Genomic DNA, 14,583 nt, shown 5'->3' on the forward strand with positions numbered 1-14,583 from the left:
ATGGCTGAAAGTCTTGTCTGAACATGGTAGTGTACCAAATTAACAAATCAATAAACACGTGTGATAAATTGATACAATTTTTAAAAAATACAGGGCCAACAATTTTGGGCAGTGGCCCAAGTTGGTAAAGATCTCTGGATGTAGTTTGAAACCATAGTTTGCCCACTGCTGAATCCAGCAACACCAGGATTATGGTATTTAGGGAGAAATATATAAAGGTGGAACAAGAAGAGTTCATTATTGTAGGACGCTCATGTTTTGGACAACAGTTATTTGTTTTTCTGGACAATTTTGTTTCCAACTGGGGAGTAAATAGGTTGAGAGTCGGTTTCCAGGTTACCTTTGGCTAACCAGATGATGCAACAGGTCGGCAATCTCTTAATGCAAAATAACTGTTCAATGTACTTTGGCAGCCAAAATACATCTGTTAAAATCAGTGGCATAGGAAGGGATTAAATAAGAATGTTTCTTTCTTGATTATAGAATAGAATAGAATAGAATAGAATAGAATAGAATAGAATAGAATAGAATAGAACAAATTTATTATTATTATTATTAACTAGCTGAACCCGGCCACGCGTTGCTGTGGCTCAGTCTGGTAAAAGCGTGTGTTGCTTTTACGTCCAACAGATGGCGCTGTTTTTCAAAAAAACCCCATGTTTTTACCTGTCACAGGTGTGACATCTATATAATAGTAGGTATATAAAAACACACGCGTATTCAAATGCAACGTTGTGTCAAAATTTCAAAGCAATCGGTGAAGAACTTTCGGAGATTTAAGATTTTGAACAAACAAACATTTACATTTTTATTTATATAGATTAATCAACGGAACAACTTACCTCCAGAAGTTGTGGATGCCCCATCATGGGAGGTTTTTTAAGAAGGGATAACGGTATAGGGTTTCCTGCCTGAGCAGTGGGTTGGACTAGATGACCTCCAAGGTCCCTTCCAACATTATTATTACTATTATTACTATTACTACTAGTATTACTACTACTGCTACTACTACTAATAATAATAATAATAATAATAACAACAACAACAACAATAACAATAATAATTTCTTCCTCTAGCAAGGCAAGGTGGATTTCCCCACAAGAAGCTTTGTGATGGGGTTGGCCTATTCAGGGAGTAACCACCCCAAAGAGGCTTACTTGACCCTTACTATAAATCGGTGCATTTCTAGCCCCAAGTAAAGACTTGAAAGTTTCCCGAAACGTATTAAGAAGCCATTGCAGAATGAATAAACGTTGCCTCCGTTGCCCATTTTATTATATCTGCTATATTTGTTATTTGTAGTTGTGGGGTTTTGGTTTTTTTTTAATCTCTCCCACACTGCTGCTTTTATTATTTACAATGTTTGGTGTTATTGTGCCTATTTTTAATGAATGCATTTACCCACCAGGAAGCTGTGGCTGTTAGGTGGTCTAGAAATCTGTTAAATAAATACATGAATGCCGTCTGGTTTTTCACCGGGGCTGTATAACACGCAGGAAAGGGTGGCTTAATCCTCCTTTCCCCAGCTGTGGTCCTGAATGAAGCATTCCTGCCTTTGCCTTATTAGCTTCAGAGAAGAAGAAGAAAAAGCCACAGGACTAATTTGCATGTTGGCTTTAATAATCTCATCCCTAGGTAGTTGTTTAGAAGTAGGCAGCAGTAGTGCAAGAAGCAGAGCTGTGTTTGCACGTGTCAAAAATGCTTCTGTACATCTTTCTCCTGGTAAGGATTTCAACAACAAGGACTAGAAAAAAAAGATTCATATAGGTTTGCAGAAAGAAAGAAAGAAAGAAAGAAAGAAAGAAAGAAAGAAAGAAAGAAAGAAAGAAAGAAAGAAAGAAAGAAAGAAAGAGAGAGAGAGAGAGAAAGAGAGAGAGAGAGAGAGAAAGAAAAGGAAAGAAAGAAAGAAAGAAAGAAAGAAAGAAAGAAAGAAAGAAAGAAAGAAAGAAAGAAAGAAAGAAAGAAATCAGGAAAATTGCATTGGGTGTGAAAGTACCCGATCATGACAATTACTGCACAACGTTAAGAGAAAAGTACAGATCAGCTCATTACAATTAACCTAGATTGGAGTCCCTCTAGAATAACGGTGACCCAAAAGAATAAAGGTTGACCGAGCATCAGCAGTTCTCTTCTTTTCCCTGGAGAGGCATGCCGAAGCTTCTCCTTTTGTTGAAATAAGCAACTTGCAAAGCTGAAGTGTAGGGAGGACGCCTTGACTGCTTTTTGGTTTACGGTAGAACAGGTGGTAGTGCCGTGGTTAGAATGAAGTATTGCAGGCTAATTCTGCCCACTGCCAGGAGTTCGATCCTGACCGGCTCAAGGTTGACTCAGCCTTCCATCCTTCCGAGGTCGGTAAAATGGGGACCCAGATTGTTGGGGGCAATTTGCTGACTCTGTAAACCGCTCAGAGAGGGCTATAAAAACACTATGAAGTGGTTTAGAAGTCCAAGTGCTATTGCCCTTCCTTCCTTCCTTCTTCCTTCCTTCCTTCCTTCCTTCCTTCCCATTGTGGCACAGTTCTTAGAATGCAATATTGCAGGCTAATTCTGCCAACTGCCAGAAGTTCGATCCTGACCAGCTCAAGGTTGACTCAGCCTTCCATCCTTCCGAGGTCGGTAAATATGAGGACCCAGATTGTTGGGGGGAATATGCTGACTCTGTAAACCGCTTAGAGAGGGCTGTAAAGAGCTATGGAGCAATATATAAGTCTATTGCTATTGCTATTTTAAAAAGTAGGCACAGTATGCGTCTCTGTGCAAAGTCACATCCAACGGAGTGTGTTTGTACTCTCTTGTACAGTTGCAGTGGCTAGAGGGTGTTGAGTTGGCAGGCCTAGGATGTGCCAAGTGAGAATGTGTGAAGACCTTTGGCGGATCAGATTCATCACCTCCTAGATTGATTTTGTACTTGTGAGCTCTTACTCCCTTTTCCCCTCCTACGTCTCACTTTGTGTACCAGCCACAGTATCTTATTTCTCCAGATGATGGAGGAAGCTCTGGAATATTCTTTCCTTCTGCAAGGATGTTTATTGTTCACTATTGTAGTTCACTGGCATTGTGCTGTGGGAAAAGTGACCTGATTGTCAACCCATAATGGACCTTGTTAGAAGCCAGCATACTAAGATCCTTTTACATCGTACAAGATGTTGAGACTCTAGATTGCAGAGAAGAGCAACCAAGATGATTAGGGGACTGGAGGCTAAATCACATGAAGAATGGGTATGTCTCGTTTAATGAAAAGAAGGACTAGAGGGAACATGATAGCAGTGTTATCGAAGGGGATGCCAGAAAGAAGAGAGGGTCAACGTATTCTCCGAAGCACCTGAAGGCAGGGCAAGAAGCAGTGGATGGAAATTAATCAAGGAGAGAAGCAACCTAGAACTGAGGAGAAATTTCCTGGCAGTGAGAGCAATCAACCAATGAAATAACTTGCCTCCAGAGGTTGTGGATGCTCCAGTATTGAAGGTTTTCAAGAAGAGATTGGACAACTATTTGTCTGAAATGGTATAAGGTCTCCAGCTTGAGAGGGACAGAAGACCTCCAAAGTCCCTACCAACTCAGTTGTTCTATTAATGCCTCTACATTTGTGAATTTCGGGAAGATTGACTCACACCAAGTGTGTAAGGGAGAACTGTATATTTCATTCTTTTCCAAGGCAGATCGTAATGGAGCACCTACAGTTCTTCAGCTTGCCTAGCTTGATACAGTTACAGATGGTCCTCGGCTCATGGTTATTTGTTTAACGAGCATTCAGAGTTACACTGATGCTGGAAAAAGTGACTTATGACCAGTCCCCACATTTAACAACTGTGGTCATGTGATCAAAAATCAGGCACTTGGCAACCGGCGAGCACCTGACTTTTTACAAAGGTCGCAGGGTCCTGAGGCCATTTGCAACCTTCTCAAGGGGGTTCCTACAAGCAAAGTCAATACGGGAAGTTGTGTTTGGTTAAAGACTGCATGATTTGCTTGACGATCGTGGTGATTTGTTGAACAACTGCGGCAAAAGTGTTGTAAAACCACTTAATAACCGCCTCAGTTAGCAATGGATGTTCTGGTGCCAATGATGGTGATAGGTCCAGGACTGAGCTGAATGTGTATCCTCCCTTCAAGTAGCCATGAACATCTACTCCGGGGATCAGTGGTGACCGATCACCTGTCTAAGGTTTCCTTGGCTTTTAATGACTTCACTTCATTTATTTGTGTTATGAACAGATTCTTTGGGGATGCTGTGAGGCTTCTGTTCTTTCTCTTCTACCAATTTACAGCCTTCGGAGGAAACACAGTCTTGCTCTGTCTAGATGTTCTTTCAAAAGATTTCTTTTTAAATTAAATTTTGTCTTATTTCTGTTGATTACCCTATTTGGCTGGAGTTCAATATGGCTTCAGTCTTGCTCCTACCTTGTCCTTAATTTGTTCTCCTGGGTTGATTTTGAGGATTTTTTTTAAACAAATAAATATGCACAGCCATAGAACCCCAGTTCAGCCTTCCCTAATCTTCCCTGATCTCCAGACATGCTGGACTACAACCTCCATCGCCCCCAGTCAGCATGACCAGTTGTCAAACTCAGCAACATAGGAGTTGATCTGCTCTCCATTAATTGAATGGAATCAGACGTAAACAAAACCTTATCATTATATTGGCACATTAAAGCAGTTGTTACAGAGGCTGGAAGATCATTCTTGGGAGAGATCCCTAGTGCAACTTTAAAAAAAAAAAAAGTCTGTCAAATCCTCAAATAGTTTATCTCAGGTTTTATGTTTGGCAGTCAGCAAGCACCACGTGTTTTCATAATAGAAGAAGAGATGTGCTTAAAATGTGGATATAAATAGATAGTTGCTGAGTGTTTGAGAACGTGCACTAGTCCAATGGTGTTGTAGAGGACGGAGATACTGATATACGTATTTTTAAAATTGATATATATGTGCTGTGTCCTTGTCACAAACATTGGTTGAATTCACCCATTGCACTAAGCCAGGGGTAGGCAACCTTGGCTCTTTTATGACTCGTGGACTTCAACTCCCAGAATTCCTGAGCCAGCCGTGCTGAGGGGAAAGGGAGAGGTTTCCAAGCTGAGCCATGCTGGCTCAGGAATTCTGGGAGTTGAAGTCCACCAGTCATAAAAGAGCCAAGGTTGCCTACCCCTGCACTAAGCCTTGATTTGCTTTAATGCTAGTACAGTTAGCCTTCGTCAGTTCAGTTAGTGACCGTTTGAAGTTACAACGGCACTGAAAAAAGGGACTTATGACCATTTTTTCACACTTATGACCGTTTCAGCATCCCCATTGGTCCTGTGATTTACATTCCGATGCTGGACAACTGACTCACATTTATGACGGTTGCAGTGTCCCTGGGTCATGTGATCGCCTTTTGCGACCTTCTGGCAAGCAAAGTCAGTGGGGGAAGCCAGATTCACTTAACAACCGTGTTACTAATTTAACAACTGCAGTGATTCCCTTAACAAAGGTGGCAGGCAAAGTTGTAAAATGGGGCAAAACTCACTCAACACATTTCTCACTTAGCAACATTCATTTTGGGCTCCATTGTGGTCCTAGGTCAAGGGGTACCTGTATATGGAAGAAGCTGCGGAGATATGCTTTTGGTTTTACCAGTTACAACAGCTGCATTCATTTGTTGTTGTTGTTAGTTGCGAAGTCGTGTCCGACCCATCGCGACCCCATGGACAACGTTCCTCCAGGCCTTCCTGTCCTCTACCATCTTCTAGAGTCCATTGAAGCTCAGGCCTACTGCTTCAGGGACTCCATCCAGCCACCTCCTTCTCTGTCGTCCCCTTCTTCTCTTGCCCTCAGTCTTTCCCAGCATTAGGCTCTTCTCCAGTGAGTCCTTCCTTCTCATTAGGTGGCCAAAGTACTTGAGTTTCAACTTCAGGATCTGGATACAAAATGCTAAACCAAAACCAGTCCAGAGAATTCACATGGATATTTAGTGGGTTGTCTGAACCCACCTCCTTTTGATGTTCTTTTCCTTACACCCACATGGGACAAAGTCAGCATGACTTCTGGAAGCCAGGTCAATCTTATGACCTGGAACTGTTTTGGGATATTGCTTTTAATCCATCCAGTTGCTTAATCAACCAGGACTAATCAAATTCTGGACAACAGCCTAAGCTTTGGGAATAGATGTGGCCTCATTCTCTCTTTTATAGTCTCTGGATTCTCCTCCAACCGGAATTTCCTTAATCGGAGCATGATCTCTCATTTGAGGACACGAATCACAGGCAAGCTCTCCTGTGTCCTGGAATAAGTTGAACCAAATCATCGAAGATACAGCTGCCCACCCACCCTCCAGAAATCAAGCAGAAATTTGATTTTTTTTTCTGATTTGGTCCACCTATTTTGTATGCCTGCCCTATCCAGTGTGGCCTCCACACCCCCACAATAAGTCGCATGTTGCCCTTGGTCACCGCACCGGTTGAATCTGTTGTTGTTCCTTCCATTATCCCCAATCCAGAAAAGTCCTGATTTCTTCCCCTTTCAGTTCAAACGCTGATTGCTTTTGACCACGATCTGTAGCTGTTTGCTCAATAATTACAAGAATGGGTGTTGATTTTGCTTCCTCTGCTTTATTTTTTTTTCCTACTTGCTAAATTTGGTTCCCCTGAATTTTTGAATTTCTTCGTTTTGCAACCCACAGGAAATCTTTTAAAAGCTCCTTCTGCTTCTTGGGCAAACCACTTGGAAGTAACTTTAGGGGGGGAATTTTTGGAAAAAGCAGAGGGTGCCGTTCCCCAAATCACCAGGCTGCCATGCCGAGCATCCCCTAAGCATCTCTTCTTGGTCCATGCTGGCTTTGTGTGTTTTGCTTTTCACAAAAAGAGAAGAGAATCGAGAACTCCAAAGGGTGAAACTAGGCTTAGGTGAAACCATGATTTGAGAAGCTACGTTTGTGAGGATCTGGAAAACTTCTGAAATCATCTGATGTAATTTTATGGACTTGTGTATTCCTATGATAGGTACTTTAGATTACCGGGATGGATAATATGAACAACAGGGCATTTGGAGGCCATCAGTGTTCCTATTTGAGGAGGGGGTCAAAATCGATCTTCTCTATCTCTATCTCTATCTCTATCTCTATCTCTATCTCTCTATATAAATAAAAATGTAAATGTTCGTTTGTTCAAAATCTTAAATCTCTGAAAGTTCTTCACCGATTGCTTTGAAATTTTGACACAATGTTGCATTCGAACACACATGTGTTTTTATATACCTACTATTATATAGATGTCACACCTGTGACAGGGAGAGAGAGAGAGAGAGAGAGAGAGAGAGAGAGAGAGAGAGAGAGAGAGAGAGAGAGAGAGAGAGAAGAAAGAAAGCGATGTTTAAAAGAAATCAGGCGGTGGTCTCGCCACCCTGTGTCTCAATTTTAGCAGAATATGTGCAGGGGGGACAAGCATTGTGAAATTAAACATATTAGAAATGTGCGCTTTCTCTTTTCTTTCTTTTCCATTTAACCAGACTGAGCCACAGCAACGCGTGGCCGGGTACAGCTAGTAAAGAATAAAATTTGAATGCACCACTTCCAGTCCTTAAGTGTCTTTTTCATCAGCCAGTAAAAGAGAATCCAGCTGGCTTTTATGGTCCTCGCTCTGAAGGAAGGAAGGAAGGAAGGAAGGAAGGAAGGAAGGAAGGAAGGAAGGAAGGAGGAGAGGAAAGAGAGGAAAGGAAGGAAGGAGGGAGGGAGGAGAGGAAAGAGGAAAGGAAGGAAAGAGGGATGCCCTGCCTTTGTTTTATTTGAGTAAAACATAGATGCTAATGCATTAGATTTGGGCTGGAAAGTTTTTGTTTGGTTTTGTACTATATTGTCATTGTCCTTTGACATCTATGCAACTGAACAAGGGCCCTTTTTGTTTCAATGCCAGTTTAATAAAGATTCAGTGGAAGGAGAGTAAATAATGTTTTTTCCAGTGGGCGAGGGGACACCTTATTTTTATGCCCCATTTTTTTTTGGTTTTGTATTGACATTGCCTTGGCACAGACCCATTTGCAAACTTGGAAACTTTGCATCCTCGTTTGGGAGAAAGTGGCAGAGTTAGCAGGAAGGGTCGGCTTCTCTCTTCTCCAGTAGCTTTGCGCGGCTCCACAGACAGCAATTTCCCGAACTCAAATCTACAGATTTATTCCAGAATTCAGGCCTTCTTCAGCCACCCCACCCCACCACACAACTCTTGAGTTGCCTTCAAAGAGGCCTTGCCTTGCCTTGCCCTGCATCAAAACGACAGCATTTTGTTCTCCTTGGTGACTACTCAGATTGTACCTACCAGAAGAGTTATCGGTGACGATAGACAAAATGGGGAAGGAACACTGGTCAGCTTGACTTATGAGATTTTTATTGAGCGATGCTAATTTTGTGCTGCAGCCCCCGAGTGTCAGCTTTACAAGATCAAAGGTGGCCTCTTCAGTTCATGCAGCTTGATATGATGCAATCTATTTCTGGTTATGTTGGGTATTTCTCAAGTGGTCTGTCCAGCTGATTTTTTTTAATTTTATTTTTTTATTTCAGAGTTGCTGAATCAGTCACACGTAGTAAAACACAATATAAAATAAATGAGGAATCCTGCAGTGCTCTTAAATTTTGAATGCTGCTGCAGTAATGAATTTCCTAGGTGTTAACTGAGCAACAACATTACTGTTTAAAATTACCAGTTTTCCTTCTGCCCCAAGAGTGTTCACAATGGCAAGCAAATGAGACAACTTTTTATGAACACGGCTAAAAAAAAAAAAATCATCAGTAATGATGAAGCGAACGTTTTGTTGTGGAGTAGCTTAGATTGAGTGGCAATTTCATGAAGAATATGAATAATAATAATAATAATAATAATAATAATAATAATAATAATAATAATAAGAAGAAGAAGAAGAAGAAGAAGAAGAAGAAGAAGAAGTAGTAGTAATAGTAATAGTAGTAGTAGTAGTAGTTGGAAGGGACCTTGGAGGTCATCTAGTCCAACCCCCTGCTCAGGCAGGAAACCCTATACCATTTTGGACAAATGGCTGTCCAGTCTCTTCTTAAAAACTTCCAGTGTTGGAGCATTCACCGCTTCTGGAGGCAGGTTGTTCCACTGGTTAATTGTTCCACTGGTTGAGGATAAGATCTTCATCAATTTGTATGAAAACAAAGCAAGGTCCGATTTCCAAAAAGATATTTAATTTCCAAATCAATCCATTTGTTTCCTATGTTAAGCCATTTCTTAGGGTTCTTTTCCAACTGTGGTTTCCTTCAAAGAGACGTCAGAAGTTGGCAACTGGACTCCTTACCACACAGAAGTATAGTTTCCAGAGAACTATATTCAATCCTGATTCACACATTGTTCTAAGTCAGAGCTTCTCAACCCCAACAACTTTAAGATGTGTGGACTTCAACTCCCAAACTTTCCAGCCACCATGCCGACTGCGGAATTCTGGGAGCTGAAGTGCACACATCTTATACATTGCTGAGGTTGAGAAATGTTGCTCTAAGTTGCGGACTGATTTGATCATTATCTGCTTTTTGCAGCTTAATGCCATATGTGAACTTGACCAATGTGGTTGGTAAATCACAGTTTGTGACTGAATTTGTTATGCAAACCAGTCAGTTGGGGTCTAATGTATTTAATAAATTGTGGTTAAGCAAACCGTTTCTCTCGTATTAATCAAATGCCCTTGTCATGTCGTTTTTCACAAGACCTTAAATATTTATACTATAAAACAGAGCAGGAGCTAGGCTCTCTTTCTGTCTCACTTGATTCTCATTTTTTTTTAATGGCCAATAAATTTGTTAACACATAAGCTATTCCAAGAATGCCTCTTAAGTTCTGCTTAAGCCTCAGAAGTGCCTTTAGAAAATAACCACGGCAGCTGGCTGCAATGCAGAAGGGTGCCCCCACCAAAAGAAATCAAAACAACGACACAAGTAAAAATGGGCATCAGAGAGCAAACCTCACCAGTTCCTCTTCTGGGAAATGGGTATATTTTGACTGAAGCCTTGCATTTTCTCAGCTGAAACTGCGGGAACTCAATTAAGCAATGAACATATACTCTTAACCAAACAGGTGCTGAAATTTGGCCAAACAGATGCATCCTGGTTGGTTGGGTGCCAAGGCCACGGCCAAGGTTTATCTCAAAGAATGAATGTCGTTTGTAAATTCCACCTTTCTTTGCCTTCACTCAACTTCACAGAAGGATGCCAGGGAAAACAAATGCGAGCTTTTGTATATTAGTTAGATTTCAAAGGTCAAAACAGGAACACTTTCTCCTTTCTTGTAGCTTCTGTGATTGCTTACATAGACTATTGTTTGGGGTGGAACATAGTACGGGCATGTATAGTTATGGCTTGACTAGGTGAGCAAGATTGACTTGATCTCCAGGCTTAATGGCTGGACATTTCATTGGAATCAATCCAAGTACCATAGAGCACAAGAACAAAATCTCCAACTTCTCCAGACCCGATTCTTCAAGTCAGATATTAAGCAGGTTATTATTATTATTATTATTATTATTATTTTGATTTATATCCCGCCCTTCTCCCGACGGGACTCAGGGCGGCTCACAACCTATTTAAAAACAAAAACATACCCACAATCCCCACCGAATAAAACCAATTAAAAACCAAATATTTAACGTTGTGATTTCCTGTTTAAAATTTCCTTAAAATAAACCCGATTTTTAAAATCCTCCCTAGGCCAGGCCCGCTTGCTGGAAAAGCCATGTCTTGAGGGCGCGGCGGAAAGTAAAGAGATCCGGAATCATCCGGATCTCGGGGGGTAGATTGTTCCAGAGGGTGGGGGCACCCACAGAGAAGGCCCTCCCCCTGGGGGTCGCCAGCCTACATTGCTTGGCCGACGGCACCCTGAGGAGGCCCGCTCTGTGGGAGCGTACCGGTCTATGGGAGGGAATCTGTGGCAGAAGGCGGTCTCGGAGATAGGTTGGCGTGGGTGGGAAGCCGGCTTGATTTTTGAGTCACTATATTTAGTTACAGTCTTAAGATGGCATTTAGAAAGAAGCAGATGTTGTTCGTTAGCCATCTGCTATCTTAACTTCCTTCCCCCATTTTCTCCTGATGAATACATGGTTGATCGGGAAAGTTGAACACCTTGACCATGAATGTGAGTTGCTTAACCGTGGTGGCGCAGTGGTTAGAATACGGTATTGCAGGCTAACTCACTGCCCACAGCCAGGTGTTCGATCCTGACCGGCTCAAGGTTGACTCAGCCTTCCATCCTTCCAAGGTCGATAAAATGAGGACCCAGATTGTTGGGGGCAATAGGCTGACTTTATAAACCACTTAGAGAGGGCTGTAAAGCACTGTGAAGCAGTATATAAGTGTTAATGCTATTGTAGGCTTACTCTGCCCACAGCCAGGTATTCGATCCTGACCGGTTCAAGGTTGACTCAGCCTTCCATCCTTCTGAGGTCAGTAAATATGAGGACCCAGATTGTTGGGGGCAAGATGCTGACTCTGTAAACCGCTTAGAGAGGGCTGTAAAGCACTGTGAAGCGGTATATAAGTATTAATGTTATTGTAGGCTTACTCTGCCCACAGCCAGATGTTCAATCCTGACCGGTTCAAGGTTGACTCAGCCTTCCATCCTTCCAAGGTCGGTAAAATGAGGACCCAGATTGTTGGGGGCAAGATGCTGACTCTGTAAACCGCTTAGAGAGGGCTGTAAAGCACTGTGAAGCAGTATATAAGTGTTAATACTATTGTAGGCTTACTCTGCCCACAGCCAGATGTTCAATCCTGACCGGTTCAAGGTTGACTCAGCCTTTTATCCTTCCGAGATTGGTAAAATGAGGACCCACTTGTTGGGGGCAAGTTGCTGACTCTGTAAACCGCTTAGAGAGGGCTGTAAAGCACTGTGAAGCAGTATATAAGTCTAAGTGCTGTTGCTACTGCTATTAGTGCTGCCTCTTAGTAATATTGGAAAAATATTACTAAGTAATATTTCATCTTGCATGCAGTAGTCAATATAATCCCAACATAGAATTCCTTGTTTCCAAATTCCTAATATTGCCTCCTTAAAAAGAATCTGGTTCTCTAAACTTGCTCCCGATCAAATTAACATTCAATTCAAATTTTATTTGTACAAGTACTTTTGGAGTTTTTATTGTATTTCTTTCCAAAACTTTTACTTTTCTTGCCATGACTTGTGGTAAAATGTTCCATCTTTCTTATGGTGCTTTCAGCATTTCTTGTTATGTGCTTTGTCTACTGTAACAATCATAGATGGAGTTATATACTACCTGTAAAACATTTTGTACCAAGTTTTCCTTAGATTGTAGCTTGGAGTAAATTTTTCCCCCATAGTCCTTCATATTGATCCACTGAAATAATGCTCTCTAATTGTGTATCTTGTTTATCTCTTGAATTTTTAATTCATTCCTTCTTTGTGTCATATTTCAGTAGATCATCTTCGTATTCGTTGGTCTTGTGTTACATCTTACGATGTAAATACAGGACTTCTACTAAACAGAACCTGCAGCATGATTAGTGTTGTTTCTTTTTCTTATGTTTTAGCAGAGTTGTGGAAATTGGTATTTGTCTTTTGTTTTCAAATTGCTGCAGATTCTACTTCCATATTCATTTCAAGTGTCACTTCTACAATGCTCCCAGCAATCTTCTCATGGCTGATTCTTCACTAATAATAATTGCTATTTGTAAAATGGTTTTGAGTGGTTGCATAGATGACATACCAACCTGAAAAGAAGGATGGTGTTTTTATATGTATTACGGGTCATAATGCTAAAAATAGGTCCTTACCAAAGGTCATTTCATGAGAAAATAGCTGGAGGTGAAATTTGAATTGGGACAACTTATATTTTCCAGTGGCTGCTTCCCAGGATTTGGGACTCTCTGCCAAGGGATGCCTAGCTAATTTCATTTTTGCTTGTACTTCTTTTGTCAATCACAAAGATTCAGGAGAGATGTTGGCCTTTCATGCACATTCCTGGCAGATCTAGCTTCTTAACTGATACCGCTGCTTCCTCAAATGATACGATATCCTCTGCAAAATTATATAGTCTTTTATTTCAGATGACAAGGGGCCTTCTTAAGCACCCAAAGTAGGAAGGCATGATCTACATTGATAAATGATTTCCATTTCAACCTGCAATTTAAAAACTCCTAGGGATTAGGGGATCCGAACCCATATCATATTCATTGTGATAATGGACTTTTGGACTGAACTCCCCTTTGTAACAAGATAACCAGATATCCAAAGCAGAACAAATCTTGCTAAATCTTTCCTTGACAATTGGAACTCCACTGTGCCAGGAACTTCCAGAGCAATAACTGGCAATACATCTGGGAAATGGGAGATGGAGGTGAAAATCCAATAAAGCCTAACCTGAACGCTTCTGTCATTTATCAACTGTATTAAGCCCCAGAATAGATGGGAGTGTAGCCTGGGTTTCTTGGAAATGCTTCTTTGCCGTTCACTCTGAAAAAGATCTATTGGTATCTTCCTTTTGGCAATGGATAAAAATATGCCGTTCTTTTGTATGCTCGTACAGGCAATATATTGGCCAATCTGGAGTTTCACTCAACCGTCAGTACACATGGGAGATATTTCTGCCTTCAACGCTAAGCTTTATTTGGCAACATGGAGAACATTTTCTAGAGTATTCAATAAGGAAAAATAACAATAGCACTTAGGCTTATATACTGCTTCACAGTGCTTCACAGCCCTCTCTAAGTGGTTTACAGAGTCAGCCTATTGCTCCCAACAATCTGGGTCCTCATTTTACTGACCTTGGAAGGATGGAAGGCTGAGTCAACCTTGAGCCAGTCAGGATTGAACTCCAGGCTGTGGGCAGAGTTAGCCTGCAATAGCAATAGCACTTAGACTTGTATACCGCTTCATAGTGCTTTACAGCCCTCTCTAAGCAGTTTACAGAATCAGCCTATCGCCCCCAACAATCTGGGTCCTCATTTTACTGACCTCGGAAGGATGGAAGGCTGAGTCAACCTTGAGCCAGTCAGGATCGAACTGCAGGCTGTGGGCAGAATTAGCCTGCCATATTGCATTTTAATCACCGCGCCACCAAGGCTCTTAAGTTCATTATTTGGAAGTATGGTGAACCCAAAGATGCTGGCTGAGGAATTTTGGGAGTTGAAGTCCACATGTCTTAAAGTGGCCAAGTTTGAAGACCCCTGAGCTAGCTTGAGCTGACTCCCTTCGACTTCAACTAATTCTCAATTAATTGGCTCCCAACTATATACACCAGTCCTCTTTACCACCTTCGTTCAGAGAAGGATTAACTGCTCTAAGGCATTCTACAAACCTGCCAGGAAATGGCTCATAATTCTCTTTAATGCGCTTCCCATGTTACCAACAGATGTGCAAATCGGAACCAACATTCCAGGAAGACATCAAAATGAAGTATATTGCACACCCCCAGCTGCTATAATAATTTCTGTATGTCTCCTGATGTGTTCCAAATGACTACAGTATTGGATGTTTTTCAGTTTTGCTGAAAACAAAGGCAATTGCTTTGCGGCAGTTTGGATGCTATAGGTATATGCTTCGTTGGTGCACGTGGTTTTTTTTTTTAAATAAAGCCTTGTAGCATTCTTCACAGGATG

The 14,583-nt window shown here is 41.4% G+C and overlaps 1 protein-coding gene across 1 annotated transcript in view; it reads left to right on the forward strand.

The window, feature by feature from the left end:
• The window catches only part of HOMER2 (homer scaffold protein 2), a 53,173-nt gene that overhangs the window by 24,976 nt on the left and 13,614 nt on the right, over nt 1–14,583 (forward strand). The window lies entirely within an intron of this gene.

The sequence above is a fragment of the Protobothrops mucrosquamatus genome, unplaced genomic scaffold (assembly GCF_001527695.2).
Source record: "Protobothrops mucrosquamatus isolate PMUCROS unplaced genomic scaffold, P.Mucros_1.0 scaffold3456, whole genome shotgun sequence".
Classification (NCBI taxonomy): Eukaryota; Metazoa; Chordata; class Lepidosauria; order Squamata; family Viperidae; genus Protobothrops; species Protobothrops mucrosquamatus.